At 50.7% G+C, this 18,330-nt stretch overlaps 1 long non-coding RNA gene across 1 annotated transcript in view; it reads left to right on the top strand.

The window, feature by feature from the left end:
* Positions 1–538: 538 nt before the first annotated feature.
* The window catches only part of LOC119977216, a 94,316-nt gene continuing 76,524 nt past the window's right edge, over positions 539–18,330 (top strand). The window contains exon 1 of the long non-coding RNA XR_005463140.1: positions 539–604. This is a non-coding gene — a long non-coding RNA (uncharacterized LOC119977216). The remainder of the gene's footprint in view (positions 605–18,330) is intronic.

Below are 18,330 nucleotides of genomic sequence, written 5' to 3'. Positions count from 1 at the left end.
GCGGGACTGGCAAAAAACAGGCGGCCACTCGGCCCATCGGGGGCCGGAGAATTGCCCGGGGGTGCCGCTGCCAACGGCCGCCGACCAGCACGGCGCGATTCCAACCCCAAAAAACCCCCAGCACCGGAAAATTCGGCAGCCGGCGGGGGCGGGATTCACGCTGCCCCTGGCAATTCTCCGACCCGGCGGGGGGGTCAGAGAATCCCGCCCAGGATCTTATTAAATGGCAGACAGGCTTGAGGGGCTGAATGGGCTACTTCTGCTCCGATTTGGTATATTCGCAATGACCTATTTCTGTGCTGTGGAGGTTAAGTAATTCTATTTAATAGGAAAGAAATTCCATTCTCTCAGTGCCTGATTGTGTCTTCAGTTCTGCTAAAGGTGTTGTTTAATTTGACTTGGGGACTATTCTAAGGTTACCAATATTTCATCCATATTGACATTTGAGCCCTGACAGATGATTTGGGATTTGTCAAACTGCTGTTTGCCCGGCTGTGCTGTTTACAAATTAATTCCTGTATTTTCCCAGAGCACAACAGCGATGACACTCGAGAAGTACGTCAGTGGCTCCAAAGGATTTTTGAACACTCCAAAGCTGTCAAAGGTACTATACAAATACAAGTTCTTTCTTTTACAGGCAATCATCTCTGCAGTATTCAACTATGGAGGGTATCATAGTCAATTAGAATGGTCCTCACCTAATGTCCACACACATGGCCGATGACCAGAAACTTGGTTCATTTTCTCTTCCCACAGCTAAAGAGCATTGTCAGCTTTTGAATTCAGGAGTCACTGATATCTAAGATAGGCAGTCATGACTCTTAAATGCCTCCCCAGCAAGTGGAACTAGGGATGGGTAATAAATGCTAGCCCAGCCACATACACCCACGTTCCATTAAAATATTTTAATAAAGTATTCATAAATAATTTTAAGGGAGTTTATTAGGTTTGTTAAGTAACAGCTAGATGATGTATTAGCCAATAGACATAAAATGTATACAATCTGGGACAATGGAGAATGGTTCACAATCGACAGTTGGCACAAAGTTTGTTGATCTCAATACCTTGTGATCGAAAGAGTGTGCTCTGATGCATGATCAATTGTACAAAGACTAGAGTTGGGTATAACTGAGGCTTTAGAGCTCTGAGATGCAGCTGACGAAATGGCCGCTGAATGAGGACACACATATTTATACTCCTCCTACTGGGCGGAGCCAGTAGGCAGGGACTACTGGCGAACCTGTAGTACACGTCCTACCTTACATCACCTAATACAGGTGTAACAGTGGTTTACCACATGCTCTCTAGCCAAAGTGTTCGGGAACTTTTCTTTCAGTCTTCCTCCACCTTCCCTGTCCCATCTTCCATGCTGCGGACTACCACCTGATTCCCCCTATCTCCGAGTATTCGTCAACATACTTTGTTTCTAGGTTTGTTTTGTTTACCCTGTGTTAATCACCCATTCAAACCCTTCTGATCAATTAGTACAGGACTCGGACCCGAGCGAACCAGGGTAATCACCTCTCTCCCTGTCCATTACGTTGGCGTCACTTTTCCATTTACCTCATACTGGCGGCCATTTTCTCGATAAAGAGGTACGCAGGGCGCCAGATGTTTGTAGAGTCCAGTGACTCCAATGGAGGGACTGCAGTCTTTGCGACCTTTATTTTTATTTTCTCTTCGTTTCTGACTCACGAATTGGGGGGTTTTTTTCAGAGAGAGAGAGGGAACGAATATTGTGCCAGCTAATTGCATTGCTGTTCTGCACACTTTTAACAAAAAATAATTTCTTAAAGATCCATACTTCTTACCCAACTGTAGTGTCTCTATTCCCGCCTCCAGCAGAGACCGATATCTCATCACAGGCAAGGACCTTCTGGTTTGAATGACTCAGCAGTCAGAGTAATTACCAACTGAGCCATCGGAGGAGTGCTGAGGAATTGTTTTGTTTGCTTTTTAATTAATCTGACCAATTTAATTATAGTCTTCAGATACACTTGTATAGAGCAAACTGTTCCAGTTAATCTGAGACTGTGGTCCTGATTGGCGCACACAGTCCAGGATGAGGCAACAAGCTGAATAATTTTCCTGTCATCATTAAGGTTTACACAGTGCACTGATGTACCCTGAGGACCCCCATCATGGTAATTCCCATCAGTTCTGAGTCAGAAAGAATCAAGATAAAGAAAGGTCCTTTGGTCTGAAACAGCAGCATCTTTTATGGCATTAGAGGCAATATTGACTGGAAAGACAACTGAAAGTCACTAGCAATCTAATTAAGATGAGTGATTCCTGACTGCTTGCCATCTTCGTAATCACACAAGAATACTAATTTACTGATGACAGTGGCGTACTCCAGCAATTACTGTCCTGACACAGTCCCTGAGCTCCCGAACCACACCGGATAGGTTCGGCTGAAGCCTTACCTTGAGGTTTCGGATACTTTCCGTTTGTCAGCTTTTCATGCGATCAATGTAAATTGTTCAAGATTTTGTTTGCCTGTGAACAAAGTGTAAACAAAGTGCCATTTCAACACTCTGCACTCTCATTGATTAATAATTCACCAACAGTTGGGGCGAATAGTTCAGAAGGGGCAGGTAAGTAATTGTCAAAGTCTTATGAGTAGGGGAGATGATAAATTAGAGATTAATTCTGGATCACGTCATCACTAGATATGAAGCAACAGAGCCAAAGAGACCACAGACAATGCTCAGGAAGTTCTAAATTCACTGACTTCAACTGATCCAGCAGTTGGAACGTGCTTAATGCTCCTGAGCAGGATGCTGTGAGTCGCTGATATCTGTAGACCTGTCTTTCACAAGAATATCTTCAGCAGAGAGGAATGGAATGTACATTTGAACATATAAATTAGGAGCAGGAGTGGCCATTCATCCCCTCGAGCCTGCTCTGTCATTTAATAAGATGATGATTAATCTGATAGTGTCCTTGAATCTGCATCCTGCCTACCCCCGATCGCCTTTCACTCCCTTGCTTGATCAAGAATCTATTCACCTCTGCCGTAAAGAAATGAGCTCTGGCTGGGATTTTCCTCGTTCTCTGTGGTGTGGCGAAGCACAGCTTGCCAGTGGCCGATGGCGAGATCTTCTGGTCCTGCCATTGTCAACAGGGTTTCCTGTTTAATGCAGAGACCGTAAGATCTTGCCAACCCGCTCTGCGATGAGCTCCGGGCTCTACATCCTTAGACAATGTCTGACTCATGGCCACAGTAACACCCTCCTCCTGGACTGACCCTGCACGGGCCTTGAAACTGCAGCGCACGGTCCTGTGGTCTGCCCGGGGGAGAGATGGCGAGGGTGACCCGGGGGGCCCACACTTACCTGAGCTCGACGTCCTATCACCCCTCACACACACACTGGCGCTCACCTCCCACCCCACCCCCGCACGCATCGCACAGAGCTTCTGTAGGTGTGAAAGTGATTTTAATAATAAACAGTTCATACACATGCCCTAGCCCCTATAACTAGTCTGTGCCCTGCACCCGTGCCAACTTACTCAGTGTCTAATTGTTTGGCCTTACGGGCCCTATGACTCCGTCCAGGTGCTTCCCCAGATGGTACAGCAGAAATGGAGGTGGACTCCTGTGATTCCTGCCCTTTGACTCGGGATCCCTTTGGCGGCCGTTTCCTGGGGCGGCCCAGCCTGGATGGGCCAGGCTGTGCCTCGGGCGAGTGGGATGGTGCGCTGCCAGCCTGCCCTGGTCGTTGCCCACCAGATGAACCTGGGAGGGAAGAGGGGAGTCCGAGGTGTTGCGGTGTTCCTGGACCTCCCCTGCAGGAACGGGCCCCAGCACCTCCTCCTCCCTCGTGGTGCCTGATAGCCCTCTGGCCTCTCCATGGGACGGTGATGTGAACGGATCCAGCACCCGACACAGGCCCGTGCTGGTATCAACAAGTATCTGTAAGTTTGCAGCCATGGAGCTCAGGGAGTTGGCCATCCCTGTCTGTGTCTGTGTGACGCCGGCCAGCACCTGGGTAATGGCGCCGATGCCCCCAGCGATGGCCTGCTGAGACTGGGCGATGGCCTGCTGAGACTGGGTCATGGCCTGCTGGGACTGGGCCACTGCCTGCTGAGACTGGGTCATGGCCTGCTGAGACTGGGCCACTGCCTGCTGAGACTGGGTCATGGCCTGCTGGGACTGGGCCACTGCCTGCTGAGACTGGGCCACTGCCTGCTGAGACTGGGCCATGGCCTGCTGAGACTGGGCCATTACCTGCAGAGACTGGGCCACTGCCTGCTGAGACTGGGTCATGGCCTGCTGAGACTGGGCGATGGCCTGCTGAGACTGGGCCACTGCCTGCTGGGACTGGGCCATGGCCTGCTGGGACTGGGCCATTGCCTGCTGAGACTGGGCCACTGCCTGCTGAGACTGGGCCACGGCCTGCTGAGACTGGGCCATGGCCTTCTGAGACTGGGCCACTGCCTGCTGAGACTGGGCCACTGCCTGCTGAGACTGGGCCACTGCCTGCTGAGACTGGGTCATGGCCTGCTGAGACTGAGCCACTGCCTGCTGAGACTGGGCCATGGCCTGCTGAGACTGGGCCATGGCCTGCTGAGACTGGGTCATGGCCTGCTGAGACTGAGCCACTGCCTGCTGAGACTGGGCCATGGCCTGCTGAGACTGGGCCATGGCCTGCTGAGACTGGGTCATGGCCTGCTGAGACTGGGCCACTGCCTGCTGAGACTGGGCCATGGCCTTCTGAGACTGGGTCATGGCCTGCTGGAACCAGGCCACGGCATTGAGCGCCTCTGCGATCTGCAGTTGGCTCTGGGGCATTACTTCCTGTGAGAGGGCAGCCATGTCCTGGGCCATGGATGCCGCCTGCACGGAAAGCCCCAGGCCTTGCATACTGCTCCCCATGTCTGACACCGTCGCACCCATTGCCTCCACCGCGGATGCCACCCGTGCGGTTTCGGCCTGGGTGGCTCGCATGTCCGGCACCACTCCCAGCTCCTGCACGTGGGTGGACCACTCCACCTGCGTCAGCAGCTGCTGCAAGCGGCCGTCACCCATTTCGATCGTCCCTGGGTCCGTGACTGCACCGAGTCTCTGGGTGGGTGTGGCAACTCCAGGAAGCCGGGACCCGTCTGGGTGGCAGCTGGTTGCTGGGCTGGGCTGCCCTCCGACCGTCCAGCCCCTCGGCTGCTCCTATCTCCACCTGCTGTACCTGGCCGGTTGTGTTGTGCGCACCAGTGAGTATCCCAGAACCCTCATCGCTGAAGTGCCCAAATGAGGTGAGTGTCTGCGATGGTGGAGGGTGTTGGAGATAACAGTGGTTATGCCGAAGTCCTCATCGGACCCGAAATCCGGGGTCCCCTAGGGTGGTGTGTCTTGTCCGTCCGTCCCGTCTTTGGGTGTCCTGGGTGGGTGTGTCCTGTATGTTTGTGTACTGGGTGGGTGTGCCACCTCCCTCCACAGGTGTCGGCTGAGGTGTGGTGCGACCCTGCGGCCGTGTCCGGGGTACAGGGCCTCCCTCCTGTGCTCCACTGCGTCCAGGAGCGCCTCGATGTCCGGCTCCTGGAACTTCAGCGCTGAACGATGGGCGGCCATATTCCAGCGTTGCCGTCTCTCCGCCGGTGGCATCTATTGTGGAGCGATGCTGCACGGCGTCATTAATGCCACGCGCATATGTGACCCCGTTCTGGGTCACGCCGTCGCGCTTGGCGTCATGCCGGTACTGGCCCCTTCCAGGGTGGAGGAGGATTCCGCTACTTCTGGTCGGCCCGGGGCCGGAGTGCTTTGCGCGTTTTTGGCCCCGTCATCGGGTCATTGCACCGATTTCGGAGAATCCCGCTGCTGATCTTTCTGAAATTTGCTCATCAGCCCCTTCTGTGGGAAAAATTTTGAATGTGGCTCTCCCATGCACAAAGGATTGGACAAGCCTGGGGCGAGATTCTCCCATCGGGAGGCTAAGTGCCGACGCTGAAGTCCGGCGTCGGTCCGCCCGGAGTGGTTTGCGCCCCGCTGGCCGTGGGAAAGGGGCTTGGCGCCATGCCAACTGGCGCAGAAGGGCCTCCGCCGGCCGGCGCGAGTTGGCGCATGCACGGGCACGTCATCTCCACGCATGCGCAGAGGGCTTTGCTTCCGCACCAGGAATGGCGGACCGGTACAGCTTTCAGTGTGGAAGGATAGAGTGCCCCCACGGCACAGGCCTGCCCGCGGATCGGTGGGCCCCGATCGTGGGCCAGGCCACCGTGGGGGCACCTCCTAGGGCCAGATCCTCCCTCCAAGAGCCCCGGAGCCCGCCCGCGCCGCCAGGCCCCGCCGGTAAGGGACCTACTCTAATTTACGCCAGCGGGACCGGCAAAAGACTGGCGGGACTTCGGCCCATCGCAGGCCGGAGAATTTGGGCAGCCCCGATTCACGCCGGGCTGATTTTTGGGGGCCCGGAGAATTTGGAGGACGGCAGGGAGGGATTCACGCTAACCCCCGGCGATTCTCCGACCCAGAGTGGGGTCGGAGAATCCCACCCGGGAGTGTTTTACTCCGGTGTTAGCGCATGTTTCGGGATCCCATTCTGCGGCCCACAGAAGGCTAGGACGGCGTTGGAGGGCATACGTTGCTCCAGCTGGCAATCCCGGCCTGAATCCAGCACCGCAGGGTCCGCGCCTGCACAGTTGGGCCGTCGCCAACAAGCGCATGCGCAGTGGCCTTCTTCCCCGCGCTGGCCCCGACGCCAAATGGCGCAGGGCTACAGGAATCGGCGTGGAGGAAAGGAGGCCCCCTGACAGAGAGGCCGGCCCGCCGATTGGTGGGCCCTGATCGCGGGCCAGGCCACTACGGAGGCCCCCTCCGGGTCGAACACCACTACCCCCCCCCCCCCCCCCCCCCCCCCACAGGCCGCCCCCGGACCCTTCAACGCCAAGGTCCTGCCGGCTCAGAGGATGTTAGAACGGCGCCGGCGGGACTCGGCTTTTTGATGACGGCCGCTGGGCCCATCCGGGCCGGAGAATCGGTGCTCCGGCCTGCGTCGCAGAGTTGCTGCATACCCTGACTGGCACCACGCCAGCCACGCCGGCCCCAATGGCGACGATTCTCCGACCCGGAGTTTGCTGTGAGGAAATTAGCTGCCATGTTTCCGGAATTACGACAGAGTCCATTTCAAAATAAAGCGCTTTGAGACATCTGGTGGTCGTGAAAAGTGCTCTATAAATGCAAGTATTTTTTGTTTCTCTTTTCCTGATTGTTATCCAGGAATTTCTGCTTAAAGTACACAAAAGGTTATCAGGTAAAGATTGGATTGAGCTCAGTCAAATAGCTTGTCACTGTTCATTGTCTGGACTCACATGGTTGCAATACAGCAGCAGAGCCTGTGAAATTGTGCTTCTGCTGGTGTCAGTATATTCTGAATATATTCCGAACTGCAGACTCATTTTTGCATTTTAAAAGACTGATTACGCAAGACAACACAAGATGGCTGCCTGAGGGTCACCTGATCTCTCTTGTGGATTGAAACACTCCCTGTCTCAAGGAGGAACAAAATAACCGTTCCAGACCGATGTTGACTGAATGCCCGTCCCTGAAACAAATTCAAATGGATGGTTTCATACTGAGTGGGTCTTCCAGATACAGAGGGAGGGATTCTCCATTACCCGGTGCCGATATCGTCATCGGCGATCGGACAGACATTCCCTTCGACGCTCAAATCGGGGCGGTGCCGGTTTTGATGTGTTCGGCAGGTTGGTTTGACGTTGACTGCAACTGGATGCAGGGATGCTAGACACAAACGTCTAACACCGGAGATGATCCAACACGGTTTTATTTAACTATGAACTGCTGTAGATGTTCAGCTGTGGGTTGACACTCTACAAATCCTACTGACGACCTCTTACTGTCTCGGCCAGACCTACTAGCTACCACATGGCACTAATGTCCACTGACTTGTGCACTCTGACTGTCTCAGTGTCTATGTCCCGAAAAGAGCGGGAGTCTTAATGCCCTGTGGGCTTTATAGTGGCAGTGTCCTGTCTGGTGATTGGTTGTTCTGTGTTGTGTGTTCATTGGTCATCCTATGTGTCAATCACTGCCTGTCTGCATCTCAGTATATACATGAGTGGATATTATGACAGGTTTGGAGTCTCCGCCCCCTCCGAAATGGCGTTATCGCGTTACACGCCACAGCGGACTGTGCTTTTTTTTTTTTCAGCGAGAGCAGTAACCAGGGGGCTGTTGGAAAGGTAAGTTTCTTATTTTAAAAACTTACCTTGCAGGAGCGGTGGGAGGAGCTGAGTGGGAGCGGCCAAATTGCGCTCTGGGAAGGTGAGTGAACTGATATATTTGGGCAGCGGCTAAACCCGAGACACTACACGTGTAGTGTCTCCCACCCGCCCTCCTCCTCTAATCAAAAAAAACGACTGGTGATAAGGAGCAGCAGCCTACAGATTCTTGGCGGGAGCAGTGGCGAGGGGTCGTTGGGAAGGTAAGTTTACCTCTTTAAAACTTTAAAAACTTACCTTAAGAGTGACATCACAGCAAAGCAGTGACCTGATTGGCTGGTAAGGAAAGTGCTCCATTTAGCTGTAGCTGGGAGAAATTTAACTCTTCGTGTGTTGGTGAGTATTGTGATTGGCAAGTAAAATCTTTATTCCTTTCACTTATTAATTATTTGATATTATATTTGTAGTCAGTTAAGGTAAAGGGTAAAAATGGCAGGAGATCCCAGACCCGTGTTATGCTCCTCGTGCTCAATGTGGGAATTCAGGGACGCGGCCGATGCCCCTGACTTCTTCATGTGCGGGAAGTGTGTCCAGCTGCAGCTCCTGTTAGACCGCATGACGGCTCTGGAACTGCAGATGGACTCACTTTGGAGCATCCGAGATGCTGAGGAGGTTGTGGATAGAACGTTCAGTGAGTTGGTCACACCGCAGATTAGGATTGGTGAGGGAGACAGGGAATGGGTGACCAAAAGGCAGAGAAAGAGCAGGAAGGCAGTGCAGGTGTCCCCTACGGTCATCTCCGTCCAAAACAGGTATACCGTTTTGGATACCGTTGGGGGAGATGACTCACCAGGGGAAGGCAGTAGTAGCCAGGCTCATGGCATCGTGGCTGGCTCTGCTGCACAGAAGGGCGGGAAAAAGACTGGCAGGGCTATAGTCATAGGGGATTCAATTGTAAGGGGAGTAGACAGGCGTTTCTGTGGTCGGAAACGAGACTCCCGAATGGTATGTTGCCTCCCGGGTGCACGGGTCAGGGATGTCTCAGATCGGCTGTAGGACATACTGAAGGGGGAGGGTGAACAGCCAGTTGTCATGGTGCATATAGGCACCAATGATATAGATAAAAAATGGGATGAGGTCCTATAATCAGAATTTAGGGAGTTAGGAGATAAGTTAAAAAGTAGGACATCAAAGGTAGTAATCTCAGAATTGCTACCAGTGCCACGAGACAGTCAGAGTAGAAATTCAAGAATAGCCAGAATGAATACGTGGCTTGAGAGATGGTGCAGGGGAGAGGGGTTCAGATTTTTGGGACATTAGAACCGGTTTTGGGGGCAGTGGGACCATTACAAACCGGATGGTCTACACCTGGGCAGGACTGGAACCAATGTCCTAGGGGGTGCTTTTGCTAACACTGTTGGGGAGGTTTTAAACTAATGTGGCGGGGGATGGGAACCAGATTAGGAAGTTAGAGGTCAGTAAAGAGGCAGCAACTAAAGCCAGTAAGGTACTGGATAATAAACTCAATGTGACTAAAGGGAAGAGTAGACAGGGTAGAGATGATGATCGCAAAGGGACAGGTGGTCTGAGGTGCATTTGTTTTAATGCGAGAAGTGTAGCAGGTAAGGCAGATGAATTTAGGGCTTGGATTAGTACCTGGGAATATGATTTTATTGGTATTACTGAGACTTGGTTGAGGGAAGGGCAGGACTGGCAACTGAATATCCCAGGGTATAGATGCTTCAGGAGGGATAGAGAGGGAGGTAGAAGGGGTGGAGGAGTTGCATTACTAGTCAGAGATGATATCACAGCTGTGATTAAGGAGGGCACTATGGAGGATTCGAGCACTGAGGCAATATGGGTAGAGCTAAGAAATAGGAAGGGTGCAGTAACATTGTTGGGACTTTACTACAGGCCTCCCAAAAGCGAGCATGAAGTAGAGGTACAAATATGCAGACAGATTATAGAAAAATGTAGGAGCAATAGGGTGGTTGTGATGGGAGATTTTAACTTCCCCAACATTGAATGGGATTCGTGTAGTGTTGGAGGTGTAGATGGAGCAGAGTTTGTAAGGAGCATCCAGGAGAGTTTTTTAGAGCAGTATGTAAATAGTCCAACTCGGGAATGTGCCATACTGGACCTCGTATTGGGGAATGATCCCGGCCAGGTGGTTGAGGTTTCAGTCGGTGATTACTTTGGGAATAGCGATCACAATTCCGTAAGTTTTAGAATACTCATGGACAAAGACGAGAGTGGTCCTAAAGGAAGAGTGCTAAATTGGGGAAAGGCCGAGTATAACAAAATTCGGCAGGAACCAGCGAATGTGGACTGGCAGCAGCTGTTTAAGGGTAAATCCACATTTGAAATGTGGGAGTCTTTTAAGGAAAGGTTGATTAGAGTGCAGGACAGACATATCCCTGTGAAAATGAGGGATAGAAATGGCAAGTTTTGGGAACCATGGATGACGGGTGGAATTGTGAGTCTAGCTAAGATGAAAAAGGAAGCATACATAAGATCACGGCGACTTAAAACTGATGAAACTTTGGAGGAATATCGAGAAAGTAGGACGAATCTCAAACGCACAATAAAAAGGGCTAAAAGGGGTCATGAAATATCTTTGGCTAACAGGGTTAAGGAAAATCCCAAAGCCTTTTATTCGTATATAAGGAGCAAGAAGGTAACTAGAGAAAGGATTGGCCCACTCAAAGACAAAAGAGGGAATTTATGCGTGGAGTCAGAGGAAATGGGTGAGATTCTTAATGAGTACTTTGCATCGGTATTCACCAAGGAGAGGGACATGACGGATGTTGAGGCTAGGGATGGATGTTTAAATACTCTAGGTCAAGTCGTCATACGGAAGGGGGAAGTTTTGGGTATTCTAAAAGACATTAAGATGGACAGGTCCCCAGGACCGGATGGGATCTATCCCCGGTTACTGAGGGAAGCGAGGGTCGAAATAGCTGGGGCCTTAACAGATATTTTTGCAGCATCCTTGAGCACGGGTGAGGTACCGGAGGACTGGCGAATTGCTAATGTTGTCCCTTTGTTTAAGAAGGGTAGCAGGGATAATCCAGGGAATTATAGACCTGTGAGCTTGACGTCAGTGGTAGGCAAACTGTTGGAGAAGATACTGAGGGATAGGATCTATTCACATTTGGAAGAAAATAGACTTATCAGTGATAGACAGCATGGTTTTGTGCAGGGAAGGTCATGTCTTACAAACCTAATAGAATTCTTTGAGGAAGTGACAAAGTTAATTGATGAGGGAAGGGCTGTAGATGTCATATACATGGACTTCAGTAAAGCATTTGATAAAGTTTCGCCTGGTAGGTTGATGGAAAAAGTGAAGTCGTTATGGGGTTCAGGGTGTACTAGCTAGATGGATAAAGAACTGGCTGGGCAACAGGAGACAGAGTAGTGGTGGAAGGGAGTGTCTCAAAATGGAGAAAGGTGACTAGTGGTGTTCCACAAGGATCCGTGCTTGGACCACTGTTGTTTGTGATATACATAAATAATCTGGACGAAGGTATAGGTGGTCTGATGAGCAAGTTGGCAAATTATACTAAGATTGGTGGAGTTGTAGATAGCGAGGCGGACTGTCAGAGAATACAGCAAAATATAGATAGATTGGAGAGTTGGGCAGAGAAATGGCAGATGGAGTTCAATCCAGGCAAATGCGAGGTGATGCATTTTGGAAGATTTAATTCAAGAGCAGTCTATTCGGTCAATGGAAGAGTCCTGGGGAAAATTGATGTACAGAGAGATCTGGGAGTTCAGGTCCATTGTACCCTGAAGGTGGCAACGCAGGTTGATAGAGTGGTCAAGAAGGCATACAGCATGCTTGCCTTCATCGGATGGGGTATTGAGTACAAGAGTCGGCAGGTCATGTTACAGTTGTATAGGACTTTGGTTAGGCCACATTTGGAATACTGCGTGCAGTTCTGGTCGCCACATTACCAGAAGGATGTAGATGCTTTAGAGAGGGTGCAGAGGAGGTTCACCAGGATGTTGCCTGGTATGGCGGGTGCTAGCTATGAGGAAAGGTTGAGTAGATTAGGATTGTTTTTGTTGGAAAGACAGAGGTTGAGGGGGGACCTGATTGAGGTCTACAAAATTATGAGAGGTATGGACAGGGTGGATAGCAACAAGCTTTTTCCAAGATTGGGGGTGTCAATTGCAAGGGGTCACAATGTCAAGGTGAGAGGGGGAAAGTTTAAGGGAGATGTGCGTGGGAAGTTTTTTACACAGAGGGTGGTGGGTGCCTGGAACGCTTTGCCAGCGGAGGTGGTAGAGGTAGTGGTAGAGGCGGGCACGATAGCATCATTTAAGATGCATCTAGACAGATATATGAACGGGCGGGGAACAGAGGGAAGTAGACCTTGGAAAATAGGAGACACGTTTAGATAAAGGATCTGGATCGGCGCAGGCTGGGAGGGCCGAAGGGCCTGTTCCTGTGCTGTAATTTTCTTTGTTCTTTGTTCTTTGTACACGCCGTTGGAATGGTGTTGAGGCATCATCAGAAGGCCTTCCCCCGATGCTCTGCCCCCGATAAGCTGAGTTCCTGACCGTGCGGTTGATGTGTGATCTGAGCGGTCATGAACCCGGCGTGGCAGCTGCTGACTGTGTCCAGCGCCATCACAGTCGGGCAGGAGCCATGCTGCTGGCCGGTGGGGCTTCTGCGAGGGGTGGGGGGGAATTAGTGCGGGGTGGCCACGGGGTGGTGAGGGGTTATCCAGGGGGGGCACTATCTGGCAGGTCGGGTCCAGGCACGGCCGGCGCCATGTTTTACGGCGCGATCGCTGCAGGCCGTCGCCGTGCGCATGCGCGGCCATGGACCCGGCCATTCTCCAGCCGTTTTTAGTGCAGGAGCCGGGAGCGTTACCCAGCGCCGCTGCTAGCCCCTCACCGGTTCCAGAATGGGGGAGGGTTTGTAAAACGCCGCAGTCTCCACGGCGGCGGCGGTACTTAGCCGCTGAAACAGAGAATCCAGCCCAAAGACTCTCAATCTCTCCAGGTGTGAAACCCCTACACAAGGTGCACAATCGACCGAACCACCCTCCTGATTTGAAAATGGGTTTTGGACAACCATACTTGCTGTTTGCTTTTAGAAGCAGCAAGACTCTTCTAAAGACAGAGTTCCATCAGAAATCCCTCGAACCAACTGAATTAAGCAGCCAAGTTAAAAACAGGGTAGGTCATAGAACATAGAACATAGAACATAGAACACTACAGCGCAGTACGGGCCCTTCGGCCCTCGATGTTGCGCCGACCTGTGAAACCATCTGAAGCCTATCTGACCTACACTATTCCATTTTCATCCATATGTCTATCCAGTGACCACTTAAATGCCCTTAAAGTTGGCGAGTCTACTACTATTGCAGGCAGGGCGTTCCACACCCCTACTACTCTCTGAGTAAAGAAACTGCCTCTGACATCTGTCCTATATCTCTCACCCCTCAATTTAAAGCTATGTCCCCTCGTGTTGGTCATCACCATCCGAGGAAAAAGACTCTCACTGTCCACCCTATCTAACCCTCTGACTATCTTATATGTCTCTATTAAGTCACCTCTCAGCCTTCTCCTCTCTAACGAAAACAACCTCAATTCCCTGAGCCTTTCCTCGTAAGACCTTCCCTCCATACCAGGCAACATCCTAGTAAATCTCCTCTGAACCCTTTCCAAAGCTTCCACATCCTTCCTATAATGTGGTGACCAGAACTGCACGCAGTACTCCAGGTGTGGCCGCACCAGAGTTATGTACCAGAGCTGCAGCATGACCTTGTGGTTCCGAAACTCAATCCCCCTGCTTATAAAGGCTAGCACACCATATGCCTTCTTAACAGCCCTATTAACCTGGGTGGCAACTTTCAGGGATTTATGTACCTGGATGCCGAGATCTCTCTGTTCATCTACACTACCAAGAATCTTGCCATTAGCCCAGTACTCTGCATTCCTGTTACTCCTTCCAAAGTGAACCACCTCACACTTTTCCGCATTAAACTCCATCTGCCACCTCTCAGCCCAGCTCTGCAGCTTATCTATGTCCCTCTGTATCCTATAACATCCTTCAGCACTATCCACAACTCCACCGACCTTCGTGTCATCTGCAAATTTACTAACCCATCCTTCTACACCCTCTTCCAGGTCATTTATAAAAATGACAAACAGCAGTGGCCCCAAAACAGATCCTTGCGGTACACCACTTGTAACTGAACTCCAGGATGAACATTTGCCATCAACCACCACCCTCTGTCTTCTTTCAGCTAGCCAATTACTGATCCAAACCGCTAAATCACCTTCAATTCCATACTTCCTTATTTTCTGCAATAGCCTACCGTGGGGAACCTTATCAAACGCCTTACTGAAATCCATATACACCACATCAACAGCTTTACCCTCATCCACCTGTTTGGTCACCTTCTCAAAAAACTCAATAAGGTTTGTGAGGCATGACCTACCCTTCACAAAACCGTGTTGAGTATCGCTAATCAACTTGTTCTTCTCAAGATGATTATAAACCCTATCTCTTATAACCTTTTCCAACATTTTACCCACAACCGAAGTAAGACTCACAGGTCTATAATTACCAGGGTTGTCTCTACTCCCCTTCTTGAACAAGGGGACAACATTTGCTATCCTCCAGTCTTCCGGCACTATTCCTGTCAACAAAGACGACATAAAGATCAAGGACAAAGGCTCTGCAATCTCCTCCCTGGCTTCCCAGAGAATCCTAGGATAAATCCCATCTGGCCCAGGGGACTTATCTATTTTGACATTTTCTAAAATTGCTAACACCTCCTCCTTTTGAACCTCAATTCCATCTAGCCTGGTCGACTGAACCTGAGTGTTCTCCTCGACAACATTGTCTTTCTCCAGTGTAAACACTGACGAAAAATATCCATTTAATGCTTCCCCTATCTCCTCTGATTCCACACACAACTTTCCACTACTATCCTTGATTGGCCCTAATCTTACTCGAGTCATTCTTTTGTTCCTGATATACCTATAGAAAGCCTTAGGGTTTTCCTTGATCCTATCCGCCAACGACTTTTCGTGTCCTCTCCTCGCTCTTCTTAACTCTCCCTTTAGGTCCTTCCTGGCTAACTTGTAACTCTCAAGTGCCCTAACTGAGCCTTCATGTCTCATCCTAACATAAGCCTTCTTCTTCCTCTTGACAAGTGCTTCAACTTCCTTAGTAAACCACGGCTCCCTTGCTCGACAACTTCCTCCCTGCCTGACAGGTACATACTTATCAAGGACACGCAGTAGCTGTTCCTTGAAAAAGCTCCACATTTTGATTGTACCCATCCCCTGCAGTTTCCTTCCCCATCCTATACCTCCTAAATCTTGCCGAATAGCATCATAATTGCCTTTCCCCCAGCTATAATTCTTGCCTTGCGGTATAAACCTATCCCTGCCCATTGCTAAAGTAAACATAACCGAGTTGTGATCACTATCACCAAAGTGCTCACCTACATCTAAATCTAACACCTGGCCGGGTTCATTACCCAGTACCAAATCCAATGTGGCCTCGCCCCTTGTTGGCCTGTCTACATACTGTGTCAGAAAACCTTCCTGCACACACTGCACAAAAACTGACCCATCTATAGTACTCGAACTATAGTATTTCCAGTCAATATTTGGAAAGTTAAAGTCCCCCATAACAACTACCCTGTTACTCTCGCTCCTGTCAAGAATCATCTTTCCAATCCTTTCCTCTACATCTCTGGGACTATTCGGAGGTCTATAGACAACTCCCAACAGGGTGACCTCTCCTCTACTGTTCCTAACCTCGGCCCATACTGCCTCAGTAGACGAGTCCTCAAGCGTCCTTTCTACCGCCGTAATACTTTCCTTGATTAACAATGCCACACCCCCCCCTCTTTTACCATCTTCTCTGTTCTTACAGAAACATCTAAATCCTGGAACCTGCAACAACCATTCCTGTCCCTGCTCTACCCATGTCTCCGAAATCGCCACAACATCGAGATCCCAGGTACAAACCCATGCTGCAAGCTCACCCACCTTATTCCGGATGCTCCTGGCGTTGAAGTAGACACACTTCAAACCAGCGTCCTGCTTGCCGGTGCCCTCTTTCGAACTTTTAACCCTATCCCTGACCTCACTACTCTCAACATCCTGTACACTGGGACTACAATTTAGGTTCCCATCCCCCTGCTGAATTAGTTTAAACCCCCCCGAAGAGCACTAGCAAATCTCCCCCCCAGGATATTGGTACCCCTCTGGTTCAGGTGAAGACCATCCTGTTTGTAGAGGTCCCACCTACCCCAGAATGAGCCCCAATTATCCAGGAAACCAAAACCCTCCCTCCTGCACCATCCCTGTAGCCACGTGTTCAACTCCTCTCTCTCCTTATTTCTCACTTCGCTAGCACGTGGCACGGGTAACAACCCAGAGATAACAACTCTGTTTGTTCTAGCTCTCAGCTTCCACCCTAGCTCCCTGAATTTCTGTCTCAAATCCCCATCTCTCTTCCTACCTATGTCGTTGGTACCTATGTGGACCACGACTTGGGGCTGCTCCCTCTCCCCCTTAAGGATCCCAAAAACACGATCAGAGACATCACGAACCCTGGCACCTGGGAGGCAACACACCAACCGTGAGTCTCTTTCGTTCCCACAGAACCTTCTGTCTGTACCTCTAACTATGGAGTCCCCAATGACAAGTGCTCTGTTCCTCTTCTCCCTTCCCTTCTGAGCAACAGGGACAGACTCTGTGCCAGAGACCTGCGCCCTATTGCTTACCCCTGGTAAGTCGTCCCCCGCAACAGTATCCAAAACGGTATACTTGTTATAGAGGGGAACGACCACAGGGGATCCCTGCACTGCCTGTCGGTTCCCTCTCCCTCCCCTGACGGTAACCCATCTACTTTCTTCTTTTACCTGAGGTGTGACTACCTCCCTATAACTCCTCTCAATAACCTCCTCCGCCTCCCGAATGATCCGAAGTTCATCCAGCTCCAGCTCCAGGTCCCTAATGCGGCTCTCGAGGAGCTGGAGTTGGGTGCACTTCCCGCAGATGTAGTCAGAAGGGACACTAGAGGTGACCCTTTCCTCCCACATTCTGCAGGAGGAACGTTCAACTGCCCTAGCCTCCATTCCCACTGAACTAACTTCCCAACTACTGAAAAATAAAAAAATAAAAAACTTGTTAGTTTAGCAATCCAATGGACAGAGCTTTTTTTTTGGTTAGAGGAGGAGGATTGGTGGGAGACACTACGTAAGTAGTGTTTCGGGTAAAACTGTCACTTGAGAACAGCCCCTTCACAAACCACCTTCAACTTACGCTGACCGCACTGCACGTATGCAAATCTCCCCGGAACAGCCAATCAGAAGCTCTGCTCTGCTGCCCTCTGCTGGATGCTCACCTTCCGTCGAACTCCTCGGGTCACTGATGCAGGTGCATCAGTCTTACGTCATGCCTCACAAACCTTATTAAGTTTTTTGAGAAGGTGACCAAACAGGGTAAAGCTGTTGATGTGGTGTATATGGATTTCAGTAAGGCGTTTGATAAGGTTCAGCAGGGTAGCATGGTGGTTAGCATAAATGCTTCACAGCTCCAGGGTCCCAGGTTCGATTCCCGGCTGGGTCACTGTCTGTGTGGAGTCTGCACGTCCTCCCCCTGTGTGCGTGGGTTTCCTCCGGGTGCTCCGGTTTCCTCCCACAGTCCAAAGATGTGCGGGTTAGGTGGATTGGCCATGCTAAATTTCCCGTAGTGTCCTAATAAAAGTAAGGTTAAGGGGGGGGGGGTTGTTTTGTTACAGGTATAGGGTGGATACGTGGGTTTGAGTAGGGTGATCATGGCTCGGCACAACATTGAGGGCCGAAGGGCCTGTTCTGTGCTGTACTGTTCTATGTTCTATGTTCCCCACGGTAGGCTATTGCAGAAAATAAGGAAGTATGGGATTGAAGGTGATTTAGTGGTTTGGATCAGTAATTGGCTAGCTGAAAGAAGACAGAGGGTGGTGGTTGATGGCAAATGTTCATCCTGGAGTTCAGTTACTAGTGGTGTACCGCAAGGATCTGTTTTGGGGCCACTGCTGTTTGTCATTTTTATAAATGACCTGGAAGAGGGTGTAGAGGATGGGTTAGTAAATTTGCAGATGACACGAAGGTCGGTGGAGTTGTGGATAGT

Source organism: Scyliorhinus canicula, chromosome 1 (assembly GCF_902713615.1).
Source record: "Scyliorhinus canicula chromosome 1, sScyCan1.1, whole genome shotgun sequence".
NCBI classification, from domain to species: domain Eukaryota; kingdom Metazoa; phylum Chordata; class Chondrichthyes; order Carcharhiniformes; family Scyliorhinidae; genus Scyliorhinus; species Scyliorhinus canicula.
This window is presented reverse-complemented; position numbering and strand designations above follow the sequence as displayed.